At 47.3% G+C, this 17,919-nt stretch overlaps 1 protein-coding gene across 1 annotated transcript in view; it reads right to left on the bottom strand.

The window, feature by feature from the left end:
* The window catches only part of LOC142159470 (sodium-dependent neutral amino acid transporter B(0)AT3-like), a 124,559-nt gene that overhangs the window by 14,519 nt on the left and 92,121 nt on the right, over positions 1-17,919 (bottom strand). The gene's annotated exons all lie outside the window — the stretch shown is intronic.

Below are 17,919 nucleotides of genomic sequence, written 5' to 3'. Positions count from 1 at the left end.
ATAAAACAAGTGTTTGCAATCAGGAGCAACTGTAAAATGTATTTTATGTAGACATTAATAACATCCTAATAAATGTATTTTATGGGAAAAGCGCTTTTTTTAAATTTTTTAATGTATTGTCATTAATGACTATATTATTAACAGGTGACATTAATTGAATATTTGTTTTTTTTGTGCATGTCCTGCAGTGTCTTGTCTTTTAGAGAAGAGTTGACATAGACCCCTATTTATCAACAGACATATATTCAGATTCGATTCTAGTTGAATAAGGACGTGCGTATGCCCGATATATGTGCGTTTTCCATAAAAAATTCACGTTTAATTTTGCGTTCAATGATGATTCAGGCCCTTCATGTTTTTTTATAAGGCATCTAAATACAAATGGTTAAAAAAAATTAAGATACAATAATTAAAATTTTCCATTAAATCATGAGGTTCAAGCATGTAAGAATAAATGTATTGCACACTTTGAAAAAATAAACTAATTCCGCCTGAAGCTATAAATACTTGTAGCTTATTTGTACACTGAAATTAATGTTGATATTTCTGTGCTACATTAAAAAACAGCCAGTATTTAATTTATGTGCAAAATAATAAACAAATCTACACCCCTTGCATTGCAACATGATTTTGTCCAGAAAACTTAAGTAAGAAAACTTGCTCAAATTCCTGCCTAAGTTCCTTAATGAATTAGGCCCATTATGTTTATCACTTTCTTCTGTCCCAAAGCAGTAGCCCGACTGGGAACATATATTATTGTTATATAAACTACTTAATCAAGGAAATCATTAACCATATTGTGCATATCTAGCCAATACAACAAAATTCCCCAATCTCTCACCATATAAAAAATTAAAAAATTTAAATCCTCTTCCTCATATATGAGAATAACTTGACACAGCCCATAAACTCCCCTCATTGTGAATGAGAGCCTGCAGATAAATTAAATATGGAAATCAAGCATGAAAGAAATTACTGCTAATGCCAGCATTCTCCTTGCTGACCAAATGGTAAAGAAAATTGTGCAAGTAGTCTTTTCTGCAGAAAAGTTGCAGAAACACAACTTAAAAGATTATTTAAGGTTTGGGTGGAAAATTGTACTAGTAACACACACTCTCCTTACTCTCAGTTACTCTGGGACCCCAATTCTTTGTGCTGTACGGGTGCCTGAAAAAACAGGGTTCCCACAAAATTCCAATTTGCAGTAGGCCGCCAGCAGAGTTGATAGTGAAAGTTCCAGAGCCAGTCATTATTGCACTGGGACCATTGTGTTGGCAACCTGAAGTGGCATGGTGATGGGACCATCAGGCAGGGCTGGTTATGAGCTTTGCTTGCTGCCTATTTTTTTTATTTGTGTACAGAACTAGCCTCAACTTTGAATGATCACCATTATATGGGCAGCACGGTGGCTAAGTGGTTAGCACTTCTACCTCACAGTGCTGGGGTCATGAGTTCAATTCCCGACCATGGCTTTATCTGTGTGGAGTTTGTATGTTCCCCGCTCCGGTTTCCTCCCACACTCCAAAAACATACTAGTAGGTTAATTGGCTGCTATCAAAATTGACCATAGTCTGTCTGTGTGTGTGTGTGTGTTAGGGAATTTAGACTGTAAGCTCCAATGGGGCAGGGACTGATGTGATGTCAGCGCTGCGGAATCAGTGGCCCTATATAAATAAATGGGGATGATGATGATGATGATTACCAACCCTCACCCTCTGCTTCTTCAGGCTTTGCTTTGTCTGACAATTTTTTTTAGCTCAAAAGATTTTTATTGAAATTTTCAACCCAAAAAATATCAACAAAAACATTTACAGTTTATATAACAAATGAATATGTCATTTGCATTAAACACAGGCCCAATAATGATAATGATTAAACTTAAGACCAAAACGACAAGAGACAGAGGTGAAGCTCTACTTAATCGAAAGAAGTGGGGAGGGAAGGGGGAGAGGAGGAGATATTACTAGAATCAACCATAAGCGGGAGTTCAAATCGGGCCCACCATATGAGTAGCCCAAGGGTTAGAATGTGGAGTCTTACTAAGCCTAAAGGACGTGGCGGGGCCCAAGTGGGTAGCGTAATAGTCAGACCAGGTAAACCACTTTATCAGGGGAAGCCTGAACACATCGTCCCATAATGGTCTAATTTTGGGGCAAGTCCAAAAAAAATGTGGAAAAGGGAGCAGGCTTTTTTACACTCCCTCCAGCAAAACCTAGATACAGAAGGCCAGATTTTATGGAGTTCGTCTGGGGTATAGTATACTCTATGAATCACCTTGATGATCATCTCTGAGTGGTTGATGCATCTATACATTGTGTAGACATCTTTAAAGATATGGTCCCAGTCCTCGTCCGACAGGAGGTGAGCCACGTCAGTGCTTACAGTGAGCAGGCACTGTTGGGAGAAGCTGATACCAGACAAATATGCCCTAAAAGTGGGTACAAGAATAAATCAGAAGCTATAGAGGTGGTGGGGGCATTGGAGACATTGGAGCTTAATGAATGACATACCTGGAGCTTTTTGTAGAAGTCAGAGGACAAGATCTGGTAGTGCTCTTGAAGTTGGGAAAACTGCACCAAGACCCCCTTATTCAAAAAGGTCCAGGACCTTAGTGACACACTGGGAGAACCAAAGATCCAGACGCAGATCCAGGATCAGGGAGCTTACAGCTGAAAGGGAGAGATGGGAAGAAAGAAGTCCTGGGTCAGCCTCACCAGTTTATCCCATGTTGCTAGGGAATCTCTAATGCTAGGTAAGTTGACCACTGTAGCTGGTCTAATTTTCCCATCAAGCCAGAGCAAGTCTTCAGGAGTGGGGAGATCATGTGTGCTTCAAACAAGATCCATCGATTGCAACAGTGGGGAGCTGTCCAGTCCTTGAGCTGGTCCAGTGGAGTGGTTTGTTGATAGAGTTCCAGGTCAGGGGCTGGAATACCACCTTTCAATTTAGGGTGAAACAAATCGGACTGAGCCATTCTAAAGTGATTACCTCTCTACACAAATTGCAAGGCAAATGCTTAGAACTTGATGAGTAACAATTGGGGAGCAAGGTTTTTATGGATCGAAACAAGTACAAGATTTTCAGCAAGATATAATTTTTAGTTCTTCTATTCTACCGAGCCAAGAGACATCAAATTCCACTCATGAGTTAGTGAAAGCTTAAAATTAATGAAGGACTGGGGTGTAATTACATTCTATGAGGTCCTCAGGGTGGGAAGGGATATGGATCCCCAAGTATTTAAGAGATGAGGACCACCAGTGAAATTTGTAATTTGACTGGAGGGAGAGAAGCAAGTCGTGTGGGAGTCCCACCCCCAATGCTTTAGATTTTGTGGAATTTATTCTGTAGTAAGAAGCCTCAGAGTATGCTTGGAGGAACTTCTTGAAGGGCAGACAAAGAGAGCTTGAGGTTGGTCAGGAACAAGAGGATATTGTCCTCAAATAAACAAATCTTATGATGCTTATCCCCAATTCGGGTGCCAGTAATAGTGGGTTTTGCTTTGATCCACTCCGCTGGAGGCTCCACTGCCAATGCAAGAATGAGTGGAGAAAATAGGCATCCGTGCCTTGGTTCCGTTAGTTATTTGAAATTGGGCAGAGAAGAACACATTGATGAGAACTCTAGCCGAGGAGCAGCTAAAGAGGGTTCGAAACGCTTGGCGAAAGAAACCACGAAACCCAAACCTGGCAAGGACAGCCATCAGGTAGCCCCAATGTATCCAGTTAAATTCCTTTTTGGTATCCAACGAGAGCAGAGGCTGAGCCCGATTCGTGTGGGTCAACAGTATGTCAAGGTCCCAGCGTGTCTTATACGGGGCTTGTCTGCCCAACACAAAGCCAACTTGATCCTGATTGATCAGGGTCATCAGGAAAGGGTTTAACCTGTTTATTATCAGCTTGGCAAATATTTTTAAAATACTGTCTGTCATTTTGACAGTGGGCTAGGTCCTATCTAGGCTTGGGGATGGTGGCAATTCTAGCCTTGAGCATCTCTTTGGGTAGATGTGAGTCATTTGTGGCCTTATTGAAGAGGGATTTGAGCACTGGAGTAAGTTCTGTCTGGAAGGTGAGATAAAAACTGTTTGTTAGTCCATCAGGGCCCAGCGCCTTGTCATGATTAAGGGATTTTATCGCCCCTTGGACCTCCTCCTCCGTCCAGACTGAACACAGATCATCAACCATATCGGGAACAAGGGAGTGGAGCTTAATGAAGCCTAGAAAATCAGCTATGATGGTGGGCAAGGGATGGGGTTGGGACTGATCCCGGTGTAGATAATAGAGGTGTGCTTATTAGGAGACAAATTGGTTAGCAAAATTCTGCAGGTTAGAGATATGGGCGCCACGAGGGCGGGCAAGGGTAGTAATACGATTAATCATATTTGTCCCCCTAAGTTTGCATGCTAGGAGTTACTCACCCTATTGCCAAGAATGTAGACCTTCAAGTTTAACTGAGCAATAGCATTGTTTATCTGTAGCAGCGCAATAGAATTCAGTTTATTGCGGAGCTCAGCTAGGGATGCTTTAATGGTGGGGTTAGACAGGTTGAGCTTGTGCTGGCCTTCCAAAGCTATAATCGGAGCTTTATAGGATTCTAGCACCTCCAATTGGGTGCATCTAATTCTAACTTCAGCTCGCATGGCGTCCCCTCATGACCGCCTACAAGGCGCACCAGTGAGTATATTCTGAGGTATGCTCCTGGGTGTTAGTCTGTAAATAGGAGTCGGAGTCTAATGCATAACTTGTTTACAATTGTTGTCAAGTAGCACGTATTCACCCACTCTCCAGGGGCGGGGGTGGGGGGGAGTCTCTAGTAACGGCCTTAAGGCACCAGATTAACGGAGTATGGTCAGACCATATAATGGGCAAAATAGAGATGTTGGTGGCTCGCTGGAGAGAGCATTTATTGGAAAGTAGGAGATCTATACAGGAAAAGGAATTTTAGACACGAGACAAGAACGTGAAATCCCTTTATCCTGGATGTTTTGCCCTCAAAACATTATACAGATCATATTCTGAAGATAGCAAGGGGTGAGGCTGGAGGTGGCAACTGTTTAGTCGATGGGGCAGACCTATCATGTCTAGGGTTGGGGGCCACATTAAAGTCTCCCATGTAAAAAACCATTTCCTTCCTGATCTGACAGACAACTTGGAAAGTACATCTCAGAAAACTCGGAACTCAGACGCAATGTCAGACTTCAGGACAGTCAGGAGCAATTGTATAGTCCCGAGGGTGACTGGGCTGTCAATTGCTACCAGTGGGTTATCTCCCTTCACCGGGTCTTGAACTTGTGATTGAGGCAGGGAGGTTTGAAGAGGTTGTCTCCCAGATTTGGAAGTCGTACGGGTATGTGCTTGAGAGGAAGTCACAGCCATGGAGCCCCCACCAAAGATGTTCACAGGTGGGGCCAACTTAATGGGTTTAAGTTTCTTGCATGGCATTTTGGTGGAGAGTTAAGAAAGTTCAAAGCCACATGAGAAACTCTGGGAGAGGGGACTCCCTGCATGGGACCGTGTGGTTAGATGGTACTGCTTGTGTAAAGGTAAGGTCAGGTCAGAGTCCAGGCATAGTAATCAGTAATCCATTAGCCGGCAGAGAATCCATGGCTGTGGCCGCAGGGTAGAGGATCCAAAAGGCCTACAAAGACAGGCTTTTGGCGCAGGAACCCCAGGCTCGACCCTGGAGAAGGTAGGCAGCTCCAAACATGACAGAGAGGACCAGGGAGTTCACCCCACCAAGTTACTTCCAGGTAGGCCTGCAGCCGCAGAGAGCCAGGACAACATTTGCGGGCTAAGGAGGCAGTTACAGTACTGTCATGCTACTGATCCAGATGACCAGTTGCATGAAAAATTCACAATTCACTGAGCTGATAGGGATAAAGAGAACCAGGATAGCCTATTTCACAGCAACTGTTGCTATATCAAGCCAAAATAATTGAATGGTAAATTTATGCTGCAATATCTCAAATAGGCACTAGATGGTGGCACAGTCCACTTGTACAATCAGAAGTAGATGAAAGTAGATGGTACTGTTAGTCTGCATTATCTTAGATGGCCACAGGGTGGCAGCAAAGTACACCAGGAGCTAGGAGAGATGAGTGACATTAAGTCTCCATGCAGAGAAATACCACGACTCGCAGCAAGGAAGCAGGGAATTCCTGTCTGACATAGGGATTTGTTGGTGAACGAAGAAGCCTTGTCCCTTGCACAAAGAACCCGAAAACAGAGGGAACTGCTTGTCTACAGCTGTAACAGCTAGATATCTATGTGTGGTAACAGGTTCCCCTTGATGATATGTGGAAAGCCCATCTGCCGGAGTAATGTCCCCTAGTAAAAAGGACAGTCTCTAGCCCTGCCGTCGGTCTGGGCGCTGGAGATAGTGTCTGGTGTAGAGAGGCAGTGTGGCACTGCCAGTTATGATGAGTAGGAGGCCAGATGCGCTCAGGCTCCGCCAGCCAGATGAAGTTATATGAGTCACAGTAGCCCTTGTGAGGGGAAAACAGACAGCAGGATAGAGATTGGGTGGCTACGTGCCCCTGAGTTAGCCAACATTGCAGTTGCAAATATAATACTGCATATTTAAGTCTAATTACAGTATATTACATGGCCATGAACCTCACCTCCCTTGTACAGTAGGATTTGCTTGATGAATAACAACAGTATTTCTGAAATACACTAGCCTAGCCTTCCAGTTCCAGCCACCTGTCACGAAGCGCCAGTTCCAGTCGCCTGTCCCGAGATGCCAGTTCCAGCCGCCTGTCCCGAGGCGCCAGTTCCAGCTGCCTGTCCTGAGGCGCCAGTTCCAGCTGCCTGTCCTGAGGCGCCAGCTCCTTTTGCCTGTCCTGAGATGCCAACTAATGTCGCCTGTCCTGAGGTGCCAGCTCCTGTCGCCTGTTCTGAGGTGCCAGCCTCTGCCTCCAGTTCTGAGGTGATATCCAGTTCCAAGGTGCCAGCCTTTGCCTCCAGTTCTGAGGTGCCATCCAGTTCTGAGGTGCCAATCTCTGCCTCCAGTTCAGAGGTGCCAGCTCCTGTCGCCTGTCCCGAGGCGTCAATTCCAGCTGCTTGTCCTGAGGTGCCAGCTCCTGTCACCTGAATGAGGTGCCAGCCTCTGCCTCCAGTTCTGAGGTGCAATCCAGTTCGAAGGTGCCAGCCTCTGCCTCCATTTCTGAGATGCCAGCCTCTGCCTCCAGTTCATAGGTGCCATCCAGTTCTGAGGTGCCAGTCTCTGCCTCCAGTTCAGAGTTGCCAGCTCCTGTCGCCTGTCCTGAGGTGCTAGCCTCTGACTCCTGCTCTGAGGTGCTATCCAGTTCTGACGTGCTAGTCAGTTCTGAGGTGCCAGCCTCTGCCTTCCGTTCTGAGGTGCCAGCCTCTGCCTCCAGTTCCGAAGTGCCATCCAGTTCTCAGGTGCTATCCAGTTCTGAGGTGCCAGCCTCTGCCTCCAGTTCCGAAGTGCCATCCAGTTCTGAGGTGCCAGCCTCTGCCTCATGTTCAGAGTCTCCAGCCTCTGCCTCTTCTTCAGAGTCTCCAGCCTCTGGCTCTTGTTCCGAGTCTCTAGCATCTGCCTCCAGTTCCAAGTTGCCAGCCTCTGCCTCAGGTCTCCAGTCTCTACCTCATGTCTCTTCTCCGGCCTCTGCCTCCAGTTCCAAGCTGCCAGCCTCTGTCTCCAGTCCCGAGGCTCCAGCTTTTGTCTCCGTTCCAGAGATATTGTCTACTTCTGAGAGGGTGCTGCCCTTACAACCTGCTCCAGTGGGAGTACTGACCTTACAACCTGCTCCAGTTGAAGCGCTGGCCTTCCAGACTGCTCCAGAGGGGTGCTGCCCTTCCAGCCTGCTTCTGAGAGGGTGCTGCCCCTACAGTCTGCTTCCGAGAGGGTGCTTCCTCTACAGCCCGCTTCAGACAGGGCTCTGTTATTCCAGTCTGCTCCAGAAACATTGCTGATGTTTCAATCTGAGTTGCTGATTAATACGCTTCAGCCCGAGTTGCCACTTAGTGCTGTCCACTCTGAGACTTCTCACAGTGCTGTCCGCTCTGAAACTTCTCATAGTGTTGTCCAGTCCGGGCCTCCTGCCAAGTTGTCAGCCCAGTCCGGGTATCCTTCAAGTGTGCCAAGTCTGAGCCGTCTCTTGCCGAGGGAACCAAGTCCGAGCTGTCACCTTTTTTTGAGGGGCACCTTTCCCAACTTAGTGCCCTTCTGAGGTTCCCTCGTTACCTAGCCTCGTTAATGACCCTAAGAGACATGTACTATTTCTAATATTGCATTTTAGAGGGGACGTTTTGGAATGAGTAAATCCATTTATTGAGAAGGATCATCCGATTCTATCGTTCTTGCAATCCTTTACTGAGGCAGTAATCGGCAATTTTACAACATCTTCCACTATGCCATCTTGTGGGGATTCTGTACATTCGGCAATACCTCCTATCACATCAGGTCAAGAGATACGACTGTGCTCCACCCAATTGGTTCAGGCTCCCGTTCCAAGTAGTTCTCGCAAGAAGAAAAGGCGAAAGAAGAGAGGAAGGTCTGCAGTGTCTCAACCTACCTCTGGCATGATCTCCATCTCCTTTCCATCCTTGGATGAGGACTTGTATGCCGAGCCCTTTACAGTGGCCTATGACTGTTTTAACCACTTTTGATAATGGGGTGTAGGGAATCTGCCCTAAGGAGGGGGGGTGTTGTCAGGATCTGCTTCATCTCATTAGCACCTGCCTCTGGGATTTATTAGACTTTATATTTGTGTTCATTGAATGTTTCTCCCACAGTACCTCTGAGGTGAGATACTACTAGGAGTTGCCTTGCTGCACTAATCAATCACCAGCACCTGATTGTCTCTTTATTTATACCTGCCACTCCCAGTAAACCTTGTTGGTCATTGTTGTTGTTGTATGTTGCTGTGCTGTACGCTGCTGTGCTCCTGGTTCACCAGTTCCCTGGGATTTCTTCACATTACCCATTCACCCCTCATCAGCTGTGTTCCTGGTATTTGCTTTCTGCACCTCCCTGCAGTTGTTAGAGATTGCGGCGGCCGCGGGCACCGCTGCGACTCTCCTGTGGCTTCTGATGATGTCCCGGCGGTTGCTACGGCAACCGGGACGTCACTTCCGGTTTCCACGTCCCGGTTGTCTGGGCAACAACCGGGACGCTAAGGGCTCCCTGGCATGGCGCCCGGCCAGCTGGCCAATAGGCGGGCGTACACGCGCAGGGTCACTTAGGTGATAGCCAATCATGGCTATCTGGAGGTTCAGGAGGCAGTGTCTTTTGGTGGTATGTTTTGCAGCTGAACTACATCGCTATTGGTCACCTGGTAATCAGCTGTTAGGTCACGCCTCTGGACACTTCTAGGGCTCTTCCCTGGTTATCTACCTGGACTATTTAAGGCAATGAGGACTGAGCCTCATTGCCGGTTATAGCACCCGGTCCTCAGTTCTGCTGCCTGCTTGTTCTCACTCTGCTTGGTTATTATTACCTTTTGATTGACCTCCTGTGTATGACCTTTGCTTGTTCCTGGACCTACGCTTCTGACCCCGACCATTTGCCTGAAAACCGGATTCTGCTCCTCCGCTAGTGCACCTGACCTTTCGCTTGTCCCTGGATTTCGAACCTGTGCTTGTGACCTCTGACCTTGGTTTTCCTGGCCGCTACTGTCTGCTAATCACTCCACTCCTGGGTTCTCCTTAAGTCTGTATACGTTACCCGCGGCCAAGTCTGTCCCCACCACTAGGGGCTCCAGCGAACACCGGGCCTTCAGGGCAGACTCCGAGTTTCATTGTACTGGCTTGGGAGTTCCTAACATTATAACTGGCCAAGGTAGATTGGCATTATATGGCCATGGCAACGACAAACCAAATCTGTCTCCAGCTCAGATCCTGGCGTATCAGATACAGACGATTTCCCAAGTCGTGCAGAATTTATCCCAGCGGTTGGCAGTCCAAGAAAACGTTTCCAGAAACCTGCAGCTTCAGCAAGCCCCCGCTGGTGACACACCGGAACCCAAAATGAACTTGCCGGACTGGTTCTATGGAAACAGGTCAGCCTTCCGCAACTTTAAGGAGAGTTGTAGGTTGTACTTCCACCTGAGACCCCGTTTCTCCGGGTCTGAACAGCAAAGGGTAGGGATCATTATCTCCCTAATGCAGGGTGACCCTCAGTCTTGGGCCTTCTCCTTGCCTTCAACGAGTTCAGCCTTGCAGACCGTGGATGCCTTTTTCCAAGCTTTGGGGTTATTGTACGATGACCCTGACAGGGTGGCCTCAGCTGAGTCTCATCTCCGAGCATTAAGACAAGGACGTCGCTGAAGAATATTGTGCGGAATTCCGGCGCAGGTCCGCCGATAGTGCCTGGAATGATCCAGCACTGCGAAGTCAATTTCGCCTAGGTCTTACTGAGCAAATTAAGGATTCCTTAGTTCAGTATCCGGTACCAGATTCATTGGAGGAGTTGATGCAACGCATCATCAAAACTGATTGTCGGATCAGAGAAAGGAAGACTGAACGGGAGTCATCCGTACCTACTGACCTATCCTTCAGCTCTGGTACCTCTCTGCCCGATTCCTCTGAACCCATGCAGTTGGGCGCTTACCGTTTGCCTCCAAAAGAACGCTCCAGAAGACGCTCATTAGGCTTTTGTATGTATTGTGGTCAACCCGGTCACTTAGTACATTCCTGTCCCAATAAGCCGGGAAACTCCAAAGCCTAAGTGCAGGTGAAGAGGTGCGCTTAGGTCTTCAAATTATCTCTTCAGAGAATTCCTTATTAGTACCTGGACTTTTAGCCTTCCGTGGAAAATCCATGGACCTGACAGCCTTTCTTGATAGTGGTGCGGCCGGTAACTTCCTGGAGGCACATTTGGCTCGGATGCTTGGCATCCCGGATATCAAGCTAGGATCAAGCATTGCCACCTGTGGGTTGGATGGTAACCCTTTGCCTGGGGGAAGAATTCTCGCTAGAACTTCAATGTTGCAGTTGTCTGTAGGAGCCCTCCATACGGAGGAACTCTCCTTCTACCTTATTACCTGTCCCTCTGCTCCTTTGATTCTGGGGTATCCTTGGCTTCGCAGTCATAACCCCCTTATCGACTGGAAAAGAGGGGAAATTGTCCGTTGGAGTCCAGGGTGCTCTACTTCGTGCTTGACCTTAGAATCCTACAGCCTAGTCTAGAATTGTTACCGGTACCCTACCAGGAGTTCAGTGATGTTTTTTGCAAAAGAAATCTGATTCACTTCCACCACACCGAGAATATGACTGCGCAATTGATTTAATACCAGGTTTCAAGCTGCCCAAAGGGCTGTTTTACTCTTTATCCTTCCCTGAAACTCAGGCCATGGAGCTATACGTAGAAGAAAACCTGAAGAAAAGGTTTATTCGCCCCTCTAAATCTCCCGTGGGCGCAGGTTGCTTTTTTTTTCAAAAAAAGATGGCAGTCTTAGACCTTGCATTGATTTCTGTGGACTGAATAATATCACGATTAAGAACAGGTATCCGTTACCATTGATTTCTGTTCTGTTTGATCAACTAAAAACAGCCACTATATTTTCGAAGATTGACCAGCGAGGGGCTTGCAATCTTATTCGAATCAAGAAGGGGGATGAGTTTAAGACTGCCTTTTATACTCAGTCGGGACATTACGAATATCCATTCGGGTTATGCAACGCTCCGGCAGTCTTTCAGGACCTGATCAACGATGTTTTACGAGAATTCCTGGGAAAAACAGTCGTTGTTTATTTGGATGACATTTTAATCTATTTCCGAATCCTTACCTCAGCATCGTCAGCATGTCCGTCAGGTTTTATTGAAATTGCGTGAACATCACCTATATGCAAAACGGGAGAAATGCGAATTCGAGGTGTCCACAGTGGCGTTCCTGGGGTACATCATCTCCTCATCAGGATTCGCAATGGATCCTGCTAAAGTTCAGGCAATCCAAGATTGGGTCCTCCCTACTAACCTGAAGGCGATCCAAAGATTCCTTGGGTTCGCCAATTATTACCGAAGGTTTATTGGCTCATTCTCCTCGTTAGTGGCGCCTATCACTGCCCTCACCCAAAAAGGAGCTAACCCAGCGAAGTGGTCTTCAGAAGCATTGGCAAGTTTCTCAGCTCTCAAAGCTGCCTTAATTTCTGCTTCAGTTCTGAGACACCCTGACCCAGAACTTCCGTTCATTGTGGAGGTGGACGCTTCTGATGTCGGTGCTGGTGCCATCCTCTCACAGAAAGACCCACGGAGTAAAAAGTTACATCCTTTGTGCTTTTTCTCTAAAAAATTCTTGCCTGCTGAATGTAATTACGATGTCGGGAATCGTGAATTTCTGCCCATTAAGTTAGCATTGTAGGAATGGCGACATTGGTTAGAGGGAGCTGCACATACCATTACCATCTTCACGGACTATAAGAACCTCCAATACATCCAGACCGCTAAAACTCTGAATGTCAGGCAGGCCCACTGGGCCCTATTCTTCACCATATTTAGGTTCATCATTACGTTCCGTCCAGGTTCCAAAAATACTAAAGCAGATTCCTTGTCCCAAAGTTTTTTGACCCATCATCCTCAGCCTTCTGACCCGTTGCCTATTGTTCCTTCTACTTCTATTCATCTCGGACTCGCCCAGGATCTAGGAGCCACTATCCGACACTTCCAGAGAATCGCTCCAGTTCAGACACCGGTCAACAAATTATTTGTCCCGGTGCACTTAAGGAAATCTGTCGTCATGGAGGGGCATAACAACCGCTCTGCTGGTCATCCAGGAATTCGTAGAACTATCGAAGTTCTTTCTCGCTGGCTTTGGTGGCCCACCTTATCAGATGATGTGGAGACTTACGTTCGTGCCTGTCCTGAATGTGGCAGAAATAAATCTGCTAGAAACTGTCCTTCTGGTCTGTTGTTACCCTTGCCTGCTCCAAGCAGGCCTTGGACCCATCTTTCGATGGATTTTATTGTTTACCTGCCAGTATCCGCAGGACATAATACCATTTAGGTAGTCGTGGACCGATTTAGTAAGATAGCACATTTTATTTCCTTGCCCAAGTTACCTAATGCCAGGACCTTGGCCACCTTATTTCTGACTCATATTTTTCGTCTCCATGGGCTTCCCGAAGACATTGTCTCGGACCGAGGATCCCAGTTTATTGCCCAATTTAGAGGTCTTTTTGTAAATCCATCGGTATCTCTATCAGTTTGTCCTCGCCGTGTCACCCACAGTCGAATGGACAGACAGAAAGAACTAACCAGGCTTTGGAACAGTTCCTACGCATCTATGTGTCTAAATTCCACGACAACTGGTCCTCTCTCTTTTCCTGGGCAGAATTTGCATACAACAATTCTTGCCATTCCACTATACATACATCTCCGTTCTTCTGCAACCTCGGGTTTCACCCGAAATCCAACTCGTTTTCTACTGCTGTTTCCTGTGGGGATTCCGGAACACCTGCTTTTACTGCCAGGTTGAGGTCTGTCTGGAAAAAGGCACACTCTGCATTAGGTCAAGCCTCCCAAAAATCCAAGGCCTTCGCTGACCGCCATCGTGCGCCATGTTCATTGAAAGTGGGGGATCGGGTTTGGTTGTCCACACGCAACATCAGGTTGCGGCAACCTTGCAGAAAGCTGGGACCCCGATACTTTGGACCATTTCCAATCGAGAAAAAGAAAAATCCAGTGGCGTTCAGGCTGAGACTACCACCTTCGTTAAAAATACCCTCAACATTCCATTGTTCTCTTCTAAAGAAAGCTGTGGCTCCCAGCAAATTCCTCTCTACGCTACACTGGTAACTGGCTAACAGGTCCGCGACCTGCGTGCTCTCTGCTGCAAAGTCCAAACCTCCTTGCGGGGGTCCCTGGTGAACACCAGGGGTACGTTAGACTCCGCGCCTGTTTGACCAGTGGCACCAATACCGGTTAGTGTCATATCATCTTCAGCCTCATAGGCCTACAGCGTGACAGTTTACTCTGGCCATGACTGACAGTACCGGAGAACCCTCATCCCGAGACCTCCTCATCCATTTAGGAGTACGGGTAGAACGCCAGGAGGCCAACCAAGCACAACTCTTGCAGTGTTTACAAGGAGTGATTTCCCGCTTGGATGCCCTGAGCACTTCTCAAGCAGCAGCCCCAGTTCCTGATCCTGCTCCGGCTGCTGTTCCACCAAGCGCAGCACTGGCTACCTCTAGAACACTACGGATTCCAACCCCAGAGAAATATGACGGTAATCCCAAAGGATGCCGTGGATTCCTAAACCAGTGTTCCATCCAGTTTGAAAACTTCGCATCTGAGAGAGCTAAGGTGGCCTATATAATTTCCCTCTTGAAGGGACAGGCCCTAGCTTGGGCCTCGCCACTGTGGGAACGAAGAGATGGATCTCTCCTTCATTCTGACACTTTCATTGAGAACTTCTGGAGGGTATTTGATGAACCAGGTCGTGTGTCTTCGGCTGCATCCAGTTTGTTAGCTCTTCACCAAGGTTCTTTAACTGCAGGTCAATACGCGGTTCAGTTCCATACCTTAGCCTCAGAATTAGGCTGGAATGATGAAGCTCTCTCCGCCACCTATTGGCAAGGCCTGTCAGACCCTATCAAGGACGCACTGGCTTCGCAAGAGCTTCCATCCAAGCTTGACGACTTGGTCTCTTTGTGTGTCAAGGTAGACATTCGCCTTCAAGCGCGCTCTCAGGAGAGGGTCCAAGGTCGTCGCACTGTACGTTTGGCTCCTCGTTTTCAATCTCCAGCTCTCCCGGCGGAAGAGCCGATGCAAATTGGACGCTCTCGTCTGTCACGGGATGAGAGAGAACACAGGATCAAGAATCATTTGTGTTTGTACTGTGGAGAATCCGGCCATCTGCTATCTTCTTGTCCCAAGAGGCCGGAAAACTTCACCGCCTAGGCAACACCAGGGAGGTTGTTTTAGGTTCATGTCTCCATTCTCCCTCTCCTTCCAAAGATAACAGTTTTCTGATGCCTGTCACCCTCACATTTTCGGACTCTTCCCTAAATTGCTCTGCTTTTGTGGATTCCGGATCTGCAGGAAATTTTATCTCTGTGTCACGACTGATAGTGGGTGTATGACTGATAGTGGGTACCTGCTGTTGTTGGCGCAACTCAGAGGAAGGCGCGGAGTCTAACGTGCCCCTGGTATTCACCAGGAACCCCCGCAAGGAAGTATGGACTCCGCTGCAGGGACACGCAGGTCGCGGTCCTTCCTAGAGTCCACAGCGAGATACAAGGGGGTGTCAGACAGGCCGGTTCAGCAACGTTCAGGTAGAGGAGGTACAAAGGGAAATCCAGAAGAATGGTGAGGCAAGCCGAGTCGGTAACCTTCAGGGAGCGCAGTACAAAGGCAGAATCCAGATAGGGGTGGTCAAACGGTCCGGGTCAAAAGGGTCACAAGCAGCACGAGGAATGTCAGGAACAATACAGCAACTGGTACACACAAACGCTGGAGACAGGAAGACCTGATACTCTGGCACTGATTAGAGGACAGGAAGAGGTTTAAATAGTGTGGGGATCCAATCAGCATCAGCGCTGCAGCGCTGTCATGCCTGCCGCCGGGAATCACATAGCGTCCCGTTGCCTAGCAACGGGGCGCGTCATACTGCTAGGAGATGGATGGCAGGGGGGATCCGGAAGTGATGCGTCTGGTTGCATAGCAACCAGACGCGCGGTCAGGCAGTCAGGCGGCCGTGCGGACGGCGCCTGACACTCTGCCACTCTGGGGTCGAAGCTTCACATACCCTGCACTCCATTGCCGCAACCTCTGGTTCTTACTGCAGTTGACGGTAACCGTGTCAGCAACAGTTCCATCACTGACACTACTGCTCCAGTTCAGTAGCAGGTAGGGGTTCTCCATCAAGAGTGGATTCAGTTCCTGGTTATCCCACAGTCTGTTAATTCCATCATTTTAGGACTACCATGGCTCAGGGAACATTCGCCACAATTCGATTGGGCTCTCGCTCAAGTTACCTCCTGGGGCTCCTCATGCTTCAATCAATGCCTCTCGAAAATACTTCCTCCTAACCAACTTCCTTGTCTCTCTCTGGATTCTCACCTCAAACTACCAGAGCCGTATTTAGACTTTATTGATGTGTTTAGCAAAACCGCTGCAGAGACGCTCCCTCCACATCGAGCATGGGATTGTCCTATTGAGCTAATTCCCGGCAAAACTATTCCCAAAGGTAGAGTTTATCCTCTAGCTCTCCCTGAGACTAAGGCAATGTCTTTATATATATCAGATAACCTTCAAAGAGGATTTATCAGAAAGTCTACCTCGCCAGCAGGAGCCGGATTCTTTTTTGTAAAGAAAAAAGACGGTTCATTAAGACCGTGCATAGACTACCGCCGTCTTAATGATATTACTATCAAGAACCGCTATCCGCTCCCATTGATCACTGAATTGTTCGACCGGATTAGAGGAGCCAAAATCTTCTCTAAATTAGATCTCAGAGGGGCCTACAACTTAATCCGCATTCGAAAGGGCGATGAGTGGAAAACAGCATTTAACACCCGTGACGGGCACTATGAGTACTTAGTCATGCCGTTTGGACTTTGCAATGCCCCTGCAGTGTTTCAAGATTTTGTCAACGAGATCTTCAGGGATCTTCTGTATCAATTTGTAATTGTCTACCTAGACGATATTTTGATATTTTCATCTGACTTACATGTTCATCGTCTCCACGTCAAGACTGTTCTTTCTCGCCTCCGGAAACATTCCTTATATTGCAAGCTGGAGAAATGCCTTTTTGAGCGTTCACAAGTTCCATTTCTAGGATACATAGTTTCTGGCACCGGCCTGCTGATGGATCCGCAGAAAGTGAAGGCCATTGTCAACTGGCCATTACCTATTGGTCTCAAAGCTACCCAACGCTTTATCGGCTTTGCCAATTATTACCGGCAGTTCATTAAAGGCTTTTCGTCCATTATTTGTCCAATTACAGCTTTAACTCGAAAAGGTGCCTGCAGAAAACCATGGCCTGTCGAAGCCATATTGGCCTTCAAAACTCTTAAAGAAGCATTTCCTTCGGCCCCTATACTCAAACAGCCAGACCAAGGGAGACCGTTTTTTATTGAAGTGGACGCTTCTTCAGTCGGGATTGGAGCTATACTTTCCCAAAAATCTGCTTCAGGAACATTAGAAACTTGTGGATTCCTGTCTAAGAAATTCTCTAGCACTGAACTAAATTATGGAATCAGTGACAAGGAATTATTAGCCATCAAGATTGCCCTTGAGGAGTGGCGTCACTTACTAGAGGGTGCCTTACATCCCGTCACGGTCATGACAGATCATAAAAATCTTACTTATCTCCAGGAAGCACAATGTCTTAACCCCCGTCAAGCTCGCTGGTCTCTTTTCTTTGCCAGGTTCCAACTCATTCTCACCTATCGTCCCGGTTCCAAAAATTCCAAGGCCGATGCTCTCTCCAGGTCATTTGATAATGACAGTACTCTCACTTGTTTAGACAACAAGATGATTCTAAATCCAATACAAACAGTGGCCATCACCAATTCTTCAGTAATCTCTCTCCCTCCAGGGCGTTCATTCGTGGAACCTCATCTCCGCTCTAAACTACTATGTTGGGCTCACGAGTCCAAATTTGCCGGCCATGCCGGTTACAAGAGAACCAAAGAATTCCTCTCCAGATATTATTGGTGGCCTAAACTGGCTTCAGATGTTCAAAAATTTGTATCTGCATGTTCGGTTTGTGCACGCCACAAGGTGCCAAGACAAAGTCCTCTTGGTCTTCTCCTTCCTCTGCCTATTCCCGATTCTCCCTGGACCAGCATTATGATGGACTTCATCACCGATCTTCCTTTGAGCAATGGCTACAATACCATCTGGGTCGTGGTAGACCGCTTTTCAAAAATGTCACACTTCACTCCTTGTAAAGGACTCCCTTCAGCTCCTAAACTCGCAGATTTGTTTCTAAAGAACATTTTCCGTCTTCATG

This window comes from Mixophyes fleayi, chromosome 5, assembly GCF_038048845.1.
Source record: "Mixophyes fleayi isolate aMixFle1 chromosome 5, aMixFle1.hap1, whole genome shotgun sequence".
Classification (NCBI taxonomy): domain Eukaryota; kingdom Metazoa; phylum Chordata; class Amphibia; order Anura; family Limnodynastidae; genus Mixophyes; species Mixophyes fleayi.
Note: the sequence above shows the minus strand (reverse complement) of the source record. Positions and strands in the feature narration are given on the sequence as shown.